The 13707-nt window shown below is 38.8% G+C and overlaps 1 protein-coding gene across 5 annotated transcripts in view; it reads left to right on the top strand.

Moving 5' to 3' along the window:
• The window catches only part of luzp1 (leucine zipper protein 1), a 103275-nt gene that overhangs the window by 10395 nt on the left and 79173 nt on the right, over positions 1-13707 (top strand). The window lies entirely within an intron of this gene.

The following is a 13707-nucleotide window of genomic DNA, read 5'->3' as shown; positions in this document are numbered from 1 at the left end:
TTCATGGCTGCAACACGTGCCAAAGTAGTTGGGAAAGGGCATGTTCACCACTGTGTTACATCACCTTTTCTTTTAACAATGCTCAATAAACGTTTAGGAAGTGAGGAAACTAATTGTTGAAGCTTTGAAAGTGGAATTCTTCCTCATTCTTGTTTAATGTAGAGCTTCAGTCGTTCAACAGTCCGGGGTCTCCGCTGTCGTATTTTACGCTTCATAATGCGCCACACATTTTCGATTGGAGACAGGTCTGGACTGCAGGCGGGCCAGGAAAGTACCTGCACTCTTTTACTACGAAACCACGCTGTTGTAACACATGGCTTGGCATTGTTTTGTTGAAATAAGCAAACAATTTACAGTCACAGAATAATAATTACCGTATGAGTATAACTACACAATATAAAACCAAACATAAAAAATAATCAACGAGCAAAGTAATTTAAAAACTCAGATAAAATATTACTTTCATTTTAAAAACCTGTTTACTTTAGGTGCCGGTGAGATTTTGAGGCAGGTTATTCCAGAGCGATACAGATCTACAAATAAAAGATTTCCGCAAAGCATTCTTCCTGGGACGAGGGAGTACAAAATGCCCCTCACTGGACGCCCTGGTATAATGATTGTGCATAGTGCTACTGTGAACTATTTGGGCCATGAGAAAAGCAGGAGTTTTTCTACCGGTTACTGATTTGAAGAAAATAATAGTTTGATGTCGGTTTTTGATGCAGTACCGCCTGAGGGATCTAAAGTCCGTAATATCATCGCTTACGTGCAGTGATTTCTCCTGATTCTCTGAACTTTTTGATGATTTTACGGACCGTAGATGGTAAAATCCTTAAATTCCTTGCCATAGCTTGTTGAGAAATGTTATTCTAAAACCGTTCGACAATTTGCTTACAAAGTGGTGACCCTCACCCCATTCTTGTTTGTGAATTACTTAGCATTTCATGGAAGGTGCTTTTATACCCAATCATGGCACCCAACTGTTCCCAATTAGCCTGCACACCCGTGGGATGTTCCATATAAGTGTTTGATGAGCATTCCCCAACTTTATCAGTATTTATTGACACCTTTCCCAACTTCTTTGTCACGTGCTGCTGGCATCAAATTCTAAAGTTGATTATTTGCAAAAAAAAAAATGTTTATCAGTTTGAACATCAAATATGTTGTCTTTGTAGCATATTCAACTGAATATGGCTTGAAAATTATTTGCAAATCCTTGTATTCCGTTTATATTTACTTCTAACACAATTTCCCAACTCATATGGAAACGGGGTTTGTAAAACCATGAACTGATTAACATGAACTCCGACTTAAACAAGTTGAAAAACGTATTCGGGTGTTACCATTTAGTGGTCAATTGTACGGAATATGTACTGTACTGTGCAATCTACTAATAAAAGTTTCAATAAAAAAAAAAAGGTAATTCTAACAGCGGGTAGTTTTACCGCGGTTATCATTAATACAGTATATCACGACAACTTTAATTTGGCTAAAACAAAACATGTCAGAAAGCAAATCATTTGACGTTTATGATAATGGGGATCATTTTAGTGACACCAATCCTCAAACCGTTTCAGCTGGAGTTCCAACTTTGTTGTACAGTGTTCCCTCTACGATATAGAGCAATCTATCTAGGACAGTGTTTTTCAACCTTTTTCGAGCCAGGGCGCATTTTTTTCTTGGAAAAAATCCAGAGGCACAACACCAGTAGAAATCATGAAGAAATGAAACTCAGTTGACAATAAATAGTCGTTGTCGCAATTGTTGGATATGAATTCAAACCATCACCAACTATGCATCACTATAGCTCTTGTCTCAAAGAAGGTCTACTGTCACGACCTGTCACATCATGCCCTGACTTAGTTTGAGTTTTTTTGGTTGTGCTCCCATGCATAGTGTTTTATTTCTTGTCTTGCGCTCCTATTTTGGTGGCTTTCCCTGTTTTTTGGTATTTTCCTGTTGTAGCTTCATGTCTTCCTTTGAGCGATATTCCCTGTACCTGCTTTGTTTTAGTAATCAAGGATATTTAAGTTTTTTTTGTTTTTTTTTTGTGGACATTTTTGATTGTCATGTACAGATGTACTTTGTGGACGTCGTCCGTCTGCTCCACACGCTGTAAGTCTTTGCTGTCGTCCAGCATTGTTTTTTGTTCTGCATAGCCATCCTTATCTTTATTGCCTTTTCTTAGGGGGACTCACCTTTTGTTTATTTTTGGTTTAACTATTAGATACCTTTTTACCTCCACCCTGCCTCCCGCTGTCATCTGCATATTGTGATCATGACAAGCCATCGTCGTCTCACTTGACGTATTCCCGACATCTACAAAGCAATTAGCTACCAGCTTCCACCTACTAATCTTGAGGAGAATAACATGGTTACTCTGCTGAGTTTTAGACAGCACTGACACTCAACAATGGCAACAATTTGCGGATTATAATTACTGGTTTGCAAAAAAATATTTTTAAACCAAATAGGTGAAACTACATAATCTCCCACGGCACACCAGACTGTATCTCACGGGTTGAAAAACACTGATATAGGATGTTTAGTTCAACGTCCTATTTGTTTGGATTCGCAAACCCTTTTCCCCAATTGGACACTATAGAAACAAAACTTTAGGGTGTTTGCTAGTCCTTATTGTTTCCATGCACTAAATTAGTCTGATTTCTCAAATAGTTTGGTTTTCTGTATTTTCACACTTTGTGAAGTCCCTGTGTCCATGCACTCTCTCTAACGCAACTATTGCTCATACGCCAAGTGCCTTCTGTACACTGAGGGTCTTACTTCCTTTTACCACAGATAAATGTATTGGGTGGTGGCTTCACGGTGGCAGAGGGGTTAGTGCGTCTGCCTCACAATACGAAGTTCCTGCAGTCCTGGGTTCAAATCCAGGCTCGGGATCTTTCTGTGTGGAGTTTGCATGTTCTCCCCGTGAATGCGTGGGTTCCCTCCGGGTACTCCGGCTTCCTCCCACTTCCAAAGACATGCACCTGGGGATAGGTTGATTGGCAACACTAAATTGGCCCTAGTGTGTGAATGTGAGTGTGAATGTTGTCTGTCTATCTGTGTTGGCCCTGCGATGAGGTGGCGACTTGTCCAGGGTGTACCCTGCCTTCCGCCCGATTGTAGCTGAGATAGGCGCCAGCGCCCCCCGCGACCCCAAAAGGGAATCAGCGGTAGAAAATGGATGGATGGATGGAAATGTATTGGTTTTCCGGTGACATGTGACATTACACCAACACAAAATATCTTTACCGCTAATGCCTGGTTCTTGTTGTGCTTTATATTCACTATAATATTGGCACAGATGACAAATTTTACGTCTCTAATGGCTATGGTGATGTAAATAGCAGTCTGCATCAAGAAATTATCTTAGATTGCACTACGAACATGACCCTACTACCAAGAAGGTCTCAAGAGTTGTTGGATCGAAGGACACGGATCCGAAGCAAAGACTGGTGGGAGAGACTCAGAGAGTTGTTTTGAATACATTTTTGGACAAAGAATGGACCGAAAACTTTGGAATGTCTCGAAGTGTATTTCATAAACTCTGTGGATTGAGGGGAACGTTTTTTTAAAAATTGAAGGAAAATACTGTTTGTTCCGGCTTCAAAGGTTGCTACACTTCTAACTTGCTATTTGTTGTGTACAGGCTTAAGTTAAGTTAAAGTTAATGTACCAATAATGGTCACATACACACACGGTGTGGCTAAATTGTTCTCTGCTTGCCAGTTGTGCGAATTATAGAGTTAATGCTAACCAGTTCGAAGTGTTCTAATGCATCGTGAAAAATTTTTGTGTATGTTTTTTTTTTTTTTGTTTGCCTTGTAATCATTCTTCTTGATTATGTTATGTCTCTCTCGTTGGAAGTTCGAATGAAGCCGCAGTATCATACATTTCCTTTACCTTTTTAAATAAATGTTTTTTCTCCGATGAATACACTTAAAAATGCTACGTTCTTTTAATGTGTGAAGCATGTAAACAGTGTCCTCTGTATTCCAATTGTTGCCTTTGGTTTTTATCGAACAGGATCTGCTTCCAGTATATAACCCGCGCGTTGAGACCAACTTGAAAGATTTAGTTTGCGATTGCATAATACAGGTGTGTTAGTTCGACTTTTCAAAAACCAAACTCGATCAAATTAAGATCTTTTCATGGGTTGTAGGATGCTTATTTAGAGCCAAACTATTTGAGAAATCAGACTAATTTAGTGCATGGACACGTACTGAGTGATGGTCAGATGAAGCCTCATGACACATTGAACCACTTGAGCCAAAGTTTCAATGCATGTTTAGTCACAAGACCTGCTGGCCAAATGTATGAATACAAACAGCTGTTTCTTATGATGCATTGAATTGTTGACAATGAATGAATCACAATAAATATTTGAGTGAATGGTTTTGCGAGTTAAATTAACCAACTATAAAAAAATGTTTTATGTGTTTATATATGTGCTGTATATGTAATTGTGTGTTTGTATTTTGCCAACATGGTAGAATCATATGATATGGCAGACAAAGCAACCAAGATGATTTGTTCAGCCACATCTTATAAGGCACTTGCATCCAAACAGGAGTTCAGAACAAGCACATAGGAGAAGTCAGTAGGGAAAGGCTTACCTTTTTAAAGGGACAAACAAGATTCGATATGAGAACAGAAGAATGCGCTGCTCAGGGATGGGCCAATAACTAAAAATGTAGTTGATCAATCGTGTCGTGATGCAATTTCGTCTTAACTGAGAGACCACAATGCAACATCAGCTGTGTGAATTTTGGTACCTTTATTTATTTATATGGCAACAAGTTAACCTTGAGGACATGCCATTAATGATTGTGTAATCTTGAGAGAGGGCAGTATATGAATTAGATTTGAACAAGACTAGACTAGAACTAGGCTACAATTATATGCATTACGTCATCAGTCATTGGGTCTATGTCACTTTTTCTGTTTAACACTAAAGTCTATTTAAAACGGGCCATCGTGTTAAGTCGCTATGAATACAAAACAATCAATAGTAATCGGGTTGGAGCCCCTACAGAGACCATTGCAAGTCTGCTGGCTGTGTTATGTATGAACACACACACACACACACACACACGCACGCGCACACACTCACACCATACGTAGAAAATAAAATAGGGCCTGCATTGACCCAAGGTGGCAAAAGGCTAAATAGTACAGTGTGCGTCTGGTGCTACCTTAACATAACATCATTAGGTGTGTGTGCGTGCGTAATTGTCTTGGTGGAATAACAATCTGCCAGGTGGGGCTCATAAAAAAACGCAGCACAGGGAGGCAAGAAGGAGGTGGGGAACCTGCCTTGACCTGTTCCCAACATGAAGGAGTGGGGGGGATCATTGATAACTTGCTGCTAAGGCGGCTGTAGCTCACACCTGCTGAGCTAGGAAGCTTTGAAGCCTCTCTCCACCACACCAAATTCTGCACTTGAGTGTTGATGTATTTTCAGTTCTGCGTGTGGGAAAGGGCTTGAAGTTTCATGCCGGAATGGGTTTTTACATGTAGAGTTGGCAGTTTTAGAATTTGAAGAAGAAAACAGGAAACTGGTAGCAAAAGAGCTGTTCATAATTTTAAAAACCTGCTTTATCCACATGAAATACATATGGACATATAAAAAGGGTGTCATACACAGCAAAGATTTGGTATTTTTTGGTTTAGGTATGTAATGTTATGAACATTTCATGACATGGGGACGGCGTGGCGAAGTTGGTAGAGTGGCTGTGCCAGCAATCTGAGGGTTATTGGTTCAATCCCCACCTTCTACCATCTTAGTCACGTCCGTTGTGTCCTTGGGCAAGACACTTCACCCTTGCTCCTGATGGATCCTGGTGAGCGCCTTGCATGGCAGCTCCCGTCGTCAGTGTGTGAATGTGTGTGTGAATGGGCGAATGTGGAAATACTGTCAAAGCGCTTTGGGCTCCTTAAAAAGGGGTAGAAAAGCGCTATACAAGTACAACCCATTTACCATTTCCAATTTTTATGGTAGTCAATATCGCGGTATTATTAAATGTGCTCAAAAAGCACTTTTGGTCACGTTTAAAAAAAAAAAAAAAATAGATACACTGTTAGAAAACCAAATATTTTGCATGTTGATGCTTATACTTCACCGATAGTGTTTTATTCTTAATATTTTATGTGTTTTAAAGTAAAGTTAAAGTAAAAGTACCAATGATTGTCACACACACACACTCTGTGTGGTGAAATTTGTCCTCTGCATTTGACCCATCCCCTTGTTCGCCCCTGGGAGGTGAGGGGAGCAGTGGCCGCGCCCAGGAATAATTTTTGGTGATTTAACCCCCAATTCCAACCCTTGATGTTAAGTGCCAAACAGGGAGGTTTTTGGTTCAATTCTGAATGGTATAACTTTAGATGTACGGTTATACTTGCACTGGCTGTCATTAATTGCAAATAGATTCCTGTAAATGACCATGTTCTTTTGTGGTTTGACTATGAAGACAAAAATATTGAATCATGTCCTTGTTCAGGAGTTGTCACTTTCCAAACAAAGTAATAATCATAGCCTTCTCTTATTTGACAGCCTAAACGGCTCGCATGATTGGTTTTCCATTCAACCAGCAACAGCCCCGGTGAAACTAGCTATGAATGAAACCAAAAACTAATCATTACTGGTGTCCAATAAGGGTAATTATCAGCCTAGGCCTTGAACTTGTGGGATTATAGAGTGCCTAAATGACTGCTTCTGGGGATTAAAAACAAAGTATTGAGGCTTTCTGCTTGGGAGAATCAAACCGCCGAGAATGTCCGACTTGGCTTGTCAGCGTTAGCGTTTCCCGCCAGTCCGCACATCAAGGTTTATTAACAGAGCCCCTGCTGTTAGTGTAGCACCGTCACGTTAGTGTGGAATTACAGCTGACGTCAAGTGTTGCAAGTGCGCTAAAACACCCCGCAAAAATAATTTTTTTTGCCATAGTTGGAAACCTAACCGGAAATTATTATGTGCAGGCTACTAATGTCAACTAATAAAACAAGCCAAAAGTGTCACAGTAAGGGGTTTGTTCTCGAATAAATGTGCAAAGGTCAGCATATTTTTGGAGCGCATGGGCGCGACATGAAGCGCAACCCAGACATTAAAAGCAATGGATGGTGCATGAAGAATTAAGACGGAATAATGTTGATTATTTTTAGTGGTGGACACACTTACCAACCCTTCTCACCCAGGAATAGTGCTACACTGTACATTGAGCGTTCTTTGATGCATAACAGAAAAGAGCTTCTTCTTGAAATAGCACCTATGAATCATAGGCTCTCAGAGGCTCATATTAAAGCCCACATACAGCCCGCGACTCTGTGTCCTTTTACGAGTGTGTGTTTTGCGATAATGCCATAATAGGCTCAGTGTCCGGGATGGAGACCTATGTTGACAAACGCAGGACAACAGACATGGAGGGTCATAGGATCTTTTTAAGTGCAAATTATCACTATTTCTTTTGCACATCTAATATCAAACTGTTTTTCAACAATTAAGAAAAAAATCCAAGGCCAAAGTCTAACGTTGCTGCCGGAACTGAGACAGTTTTCCAAATGTGCTTTTAGTTAGTCCTACTGGAAACACGCTGTTTAATATGTCAGTAGTTTTGATGCTAACAAATGATATTACTCAACAGAGTGTATGACTCCGAAAAGCGCTGTAATGCGCTTTATTCACTTTTACATATCTTCTGTAAGTTGTCAAAAGTAATCTAGTTTTGGTGCTATATAGCATACAATAATGAAACATTAACGGGCAGCGCGCCGCCACAGCATTTTTATTACCGCTACACCTTGAAAATAAGGTCAGACGCTATTTTTAACTTTTATTACCAATCTTATGTTAACAAACATTGGCACAATTCTAAATGTTTTATCTCCCATGAAAACACTTTTGTATCTGTTAGTCTTCACTTCCCTGGACACAAAACATTACTTCCAGCAACGGCAATCACCATTCAGGCACAGACGTTGTGTTTGTAAACATGGGAAAAACTGACATCAAATCCAAACCACACAAACATCTAACATTAACATTAGCTGGTCGTTACAGGGTATAGACTTTAAACTGTTTAAACTGTTTTTAACTTTTATCTTAAAAATTGCTTTAAAATTATTTTAAATAATTTTTATCTGATACATCTATGTATGTATGTATGTATGTATGCATGTATATGTGTATATCTATATATCTATATACAGTGAAGAAAATAGGTATTTGAACACCCCGCTATTTTGCAAGTTCTCCCACTTAGAAATCATGGAGGGATCTTGTATGAGAGATAACTTAAAAAGAAAAATCTAGGAATCACAATCTGTGATTTTTTTTAACAATTTATTCGTGTGATACAGCTGAAAATAAGTATTTGAACACCAAAATTAATATTTGGTAGAGTAGACTTTGTTTGCAATCACAGAGGTCAAACGTTACCTGTAGTTCTTCACCAGGTTTGCACAGACTGCAGGAGGGATTTTCGCCCACTTCTCCACACAGATCTTCTCGAGATCAGTCAGGTTTCTGGGCTGTCGCTGAGTAACACTGACTTTCAGCTCCCTCCAAATATTTTCATTTGGATTTAGGTCTGGAGACTGGCTAGGCCACTCCAGAACCTTGATACGGTTCTTACGAAGCCACTTCTTGGTTTTACTGGCTGTGTGCTTTGGGTCATTGTCATGTTGGGAGATCCAGCCACAACTCATCTTCAATGATCTGACTGAGGGAAGGAAGTTTTTGGCCAAAATCTCACAATACATGGCTGCAGTCATCCTCACCTTAGTACAGTACAGTCGTCCTGTCCCATGAGCAGAAAAACACCCCCAAAGCATGATGCTACCACCCCCTTGCTTCACAGTAGGGATGGTGTTCTTGGGATGGTACGCATCATTCTTCTTCCTCCAAACACGCACAGTGGAATTATGACCAAAAAGGTCAATTTTGATCTCATCTGTCCACAAAACTTTCTCCCACGACTCCTCTGGATCATCCAAATGGTCATTGGCAAACTTAAGACGGGCCTTAACACGTGCTGGTTTAAGCAGGGGAACCCTCCGTGCCATGCATGATTTCAAACCATGACGTCTTAGTGTATTGCCAACAGTGACCATGGAAATAGTGGTCACAGCTCTTTTCAGGTCATTGACCAAGTCTTGCCGTGTAGTCCTGGGCTGATTCCTCACCTTTCTTAGCATATTTGAGACCCCACGAGGTGATATCTTGCATGGAGCTCCACTCCGATTGAGATTGACCATCATGTTTAGCTTCTTCCATTTTCTAATGATTGCTCCAACAGTGGACCTTTTTCACCAAGCTGCTTGGTATTTTCTCCGTAGCCCTTTCCATCCTTGTGGAGTTGTACAATTTTGTCTCTGGTGTCTTTGGACAGCTCTTTGCTCTTAGCCATGCTGAAATTTTGGGTCTTACTGATTGTAAGGGGTGGACAGGTGTCTTTATGCAGCTAATGACCTCACACAGGTACATCTAATTCAGGATAATACAGTAGAGTGGAGGAGGACTTTTAAAGGCGGACTAACAGGTCTCTGAGGGTCAAAATTCTAGCTGATAGACAGGTGCTCAAATACTTATTTTCAGCAGTATCACACGAATAAATTGTAAACAATCATTGATTGTGATTTCTGGATTTTTCTTTTTAGGTTATCTCTCATACAGTGGACATGCACCTACCGTGAACATTTCAGACCCCTACGTGATTTTTAAGTGGGAAAACTTGCAAAATAGCAGGGTGTTCAAATACTTATTTTCTTGACTGTATATATACATAAACCTCTGTTTTAAAAATGTTTTAGTCTGTCGTTTGGCTGTACTCTGCTTTTTAAATTTTTACTTGTTTGTAGTGTACAGGTAATTTGTTTTTTAACTGTGGTTGTTTTTAAAGCGCTTTATAAATAAAGTTGGTATGGTATACTTCTATTTATTCCACAATGGGTTGATTACGTTATTGCAGTGGAGGTTTTTACATACAATAAGAGAAGTAAAGCGTAATGGAAAAGTAAATAAATAATAATAAATACTACATATTGCTCACTAATAGGTATAGATAAAAGATAAAATTAAAAAACAAAACGCTAACATCCGCATTGCACACCACGAAAAAAAACACCACAGTAATCACATAAGTGCGTGGTAAAGTCTTATGGCTGTGGGTAGAAAGGACCTGTGGTAGCGCTCCTTCTTGCACTGTGGATGTAACAGTTTAATGCTGAAGGAGCTACTCAGGGCCTCCATAGTGTTGTGCATGTGGTGAGAGGGACTTGACGTTATGGATGTTAACTTGGTTAGCATTTTTCTTTTAGTACATATATAAATTCAGTATGAATTGATATATAAATGGCCTATTATTTGACTGACAGGAGAAGTACCGAAAACTTGACCACCAAAAAAGACTTTCACCGAAACAGCGCTACCCAAACTGGATCTAAACAAAATGCACGCCATTTTCTAGAGTGTTGTCAGAATGTCTACAATATGGATGTGATTTATACAGTATATACTGCAGATATACATGCGCGAAAAGCCATCTACAAACTTTGCACATATTAAGGGGACAGTGGCAGCTTTTAAACAGAGAAAGTCCAACTAGAGGGACATCGAAGGACATAAGTAGAGTCTCTAAACACAAATACATTCTGTAACTAGAGTTTATGCAATTCCGGTAAGAATTGCGTGTAAATGCCCCAATCATTGCTTAAGCTAAATTTAAAAGCTGAATGCATGCAAAATTAATTTAGAAAAAAGTTTGAATAAACGGTAGGAATGGTTTGAAAGTTGAGGAGCTGAAGCTCAACTGAAATGCTAATGGTTTATAAAATCATTTGGAGAAGTGGTTTAACTGTGAAATGGTTTGAATCTTAAATATCGTAAACGGTAATGAAAAGTACTATGAATAAAGAAATTATGAACGCATGACATAATAGCTCGAATTCAACTATTTGACTCAAAGATGTAAACTAGACAGAAAATTATTTGTTTTTTTGCTCCCTTTCCGGATTCGAACATACATTACTTGGGTGAAAGGCCTTTTATTGTGGGCTGCCAAAGGCACATCTGTGCAATAATCATGATGTTGAATGAGCATCTTGATATGCCACAGCTGTGAGGTGGCATGGATTATCTTGGCAAATAAGAAATGCTCACCAACACAGATTTGTTTACAATGTTTGAGAAGAATAGGTCTTTTGTACGTTTATATATATATATATATATATATGTATATATATATATGTATATATATATATATATGTATATATATGTATATATGTGTGTGTGTGTATATTAACCGTCAGCGTTTCAATTTTAATTCGACTTGGTAATTGCACTTTTTACACGCATTTTCTTCCGAAATTGCATATTCTAGTGAGATTTTCATGAGATTTTACAAGGAAGTCAAGTGAAAAATCAAGAACAATTTTTACATTTATTACTGCTTTGGCAGAAATGCACCTGATTAGTACCGTTAGTACCAAATGGGAGAAACAGTGCACACTATGTACCAAATGTCCATAGGTAGAGTTTGCATACAAGTCGTTCTTGTGCAATAATGAATATTTCTCTTTGGTCTCTGACAAGTTTTTAATTATGAAATAGAAATTTATATGTGTTATTCATTTAAGGGTTTGGAAAAAAGCATGTTTTTGACTTGCAGTTTATTACAAAATTTTGATTTGTTGTTTTTACAGATTAATAGAACCACTTTTTTCATAAGGTAATATAATTGCCGTCTTATCCTGCACTACCATGAGCTATTGCATCGAATTTGTGTTCTTATATGCACTGTAAAAATCAAATTCGAATGACAATAAAGGAAGTCTAAGTCTAATTGTTAGCTATGTTTAGACCTCATTATTTAGACCTCGTTCTTTTTTTTTTTATTTTTTTTTTTTAAGAAAGCCCTACCCATAATGCGACGTAGCATTATGACACATAAGTGCTCTGTTGTTTTGCTTTTTAGAGGTGCAATGATATGTTTAGGCTTGTGCAAGCAACAGCGTCACATCTCTGTTATTCCTATTAATGAAACTTAAACTCTGAATAATGAAAAATGCCCTGCATATTTTTCATCCCTGTCTCCTTCCTCTTTGATGTCTTCTCTCTTTCTTCTCAAAAACATCCTACCACCCTGCCAGCTTTCTTTATCAGCCATAGAGCAGTGACACTCTTTGTGATTTCAGCTTGGAGTTCAAACTACTTGAACTTTTTATGAGCAAGCGTGAGCCAGGGCCTTTTTGTATAAGATGTTGTTCCCAGCCGTGTACGTCTGTCACCGGGCACTAGAACTTGAGAGTGTCAGTCAGTCTCATTAAACGCACACAATCACACACACGCACAAAACTAATTCCACCAAAATATGTGCTCTCACCGTTGAAGAATTCCATGTTGAGGCTAGAATGGCCTTGTGTTTACACAACATCTCCTGCGTGTGTGATGGTGAATGAATCCCCCTCTCGTTAGTTCGTTAGTCTGCCAAAGCGTGCCAAAAAACCTCAGCTCATTACGGGTGGTGCTGGTGGGCCCTCGATCTCCGGGTGGCGTGGTGCCTGTGGGGAGGCCTTGTCACTGCTTGTCCTGTATTGGACCGAACTTAGATCAATTGTGATGAAAAGTCCTGAAGAAATAATAATATGTCACTTTTATCTTGGACGTAGAATGTTTTAATCAGATGGTTATAAAAAAGAACGTTTATGGATTAGGGCTCTGCGATTATTTTATTGTGATCGATGATTGCGATCGGATGTTATGAAAAAATGTATAGTGATCATATCGCCCAGCCCTACTGTAGATGTTTTGATTCATGCATTGTAGGGTTGGGCAATATGCCTAAAATTGTATCACAAAATACTTAAGGTGTTTTATATCAGTCAATATAAATAATTACTATGGATGTAATGATATCAAAATCTCACAGTATGATGTCATCACTGTATTAAGGTCATGGTACTACATTATTGCAGTATTGTCAAAAAAAAGATGACTTAGAAAAAATGCCTTTATATGGAAAATTAAGTTCCACTTATATTAAGGATAAACACACCTACTGTAAATAAACACAAACATAATGCTCAGATATTGTAATCCTATTTATTATTACCAAGAGGTATTTTGAAAGTGCAAATAACAGTGAAGGAACAGTGTTTGAAGTAACAAGCAAATGCAAAAAACCTTCAGGTTTGTGTCTGTAAACTGTCTTTGTAAACATGCTGTCAAATGGAAAACTTGATTGAAATGCCTCAAGAGATGATGTTTGCCTGGCTTAAAACTTGGTTTTGCGCCAATAATCTTTTCCAGGTGATAAATATTCAAGTGACTTCTCATGTTGCTTGTAGTTGACTGCGGTCTGGCTATATCTTCAAACTGTATTTTGCATGTTCGTCACGTTTTGTCTTCTTTATTTCCGTTGACCAAGACTCTAAAATGCGTCCAAACGTTCGATTTTAACATTGCAGGAGTAACCACTAGCTTGGTCTTTCCGTGCTGCTACTCTTTGTTTCCTGCCATTTTTTACAGAGCTGCGCTGCGCATGGGGTTTTGGGAAATGTGGTTTGCTTCTCAGAGCGGCTCACTCAATAGTGCCAGGAAAAAACTACACTGGCGGCTGTATTCCCAGTTTTCGTTTACCATCACACATCACGGCATTAATTTGAGAATTTTAAAACCTGCAATACCGTAGTATTAACAATACCTACTGT

Source organism: Nerophis ophidion, linkage group LG03 (assembly GCF_033978795.1).
Source record: "Nerophis ophidion isolate RoL-2023_Sa linkage group LG03, RoL_Noph_v1.0, whole genome shotgun sequence".
NCBI classification, from domain to species: Eukaryota; Metazoa; Chordata; class Actinopteri; order Syngnathiformes; family Syngnathidae; genus Nerophis; species Nerophis ophidion.
This window is presented reverse-complemented; position numbering and strand designations above follow the sequence as displayed.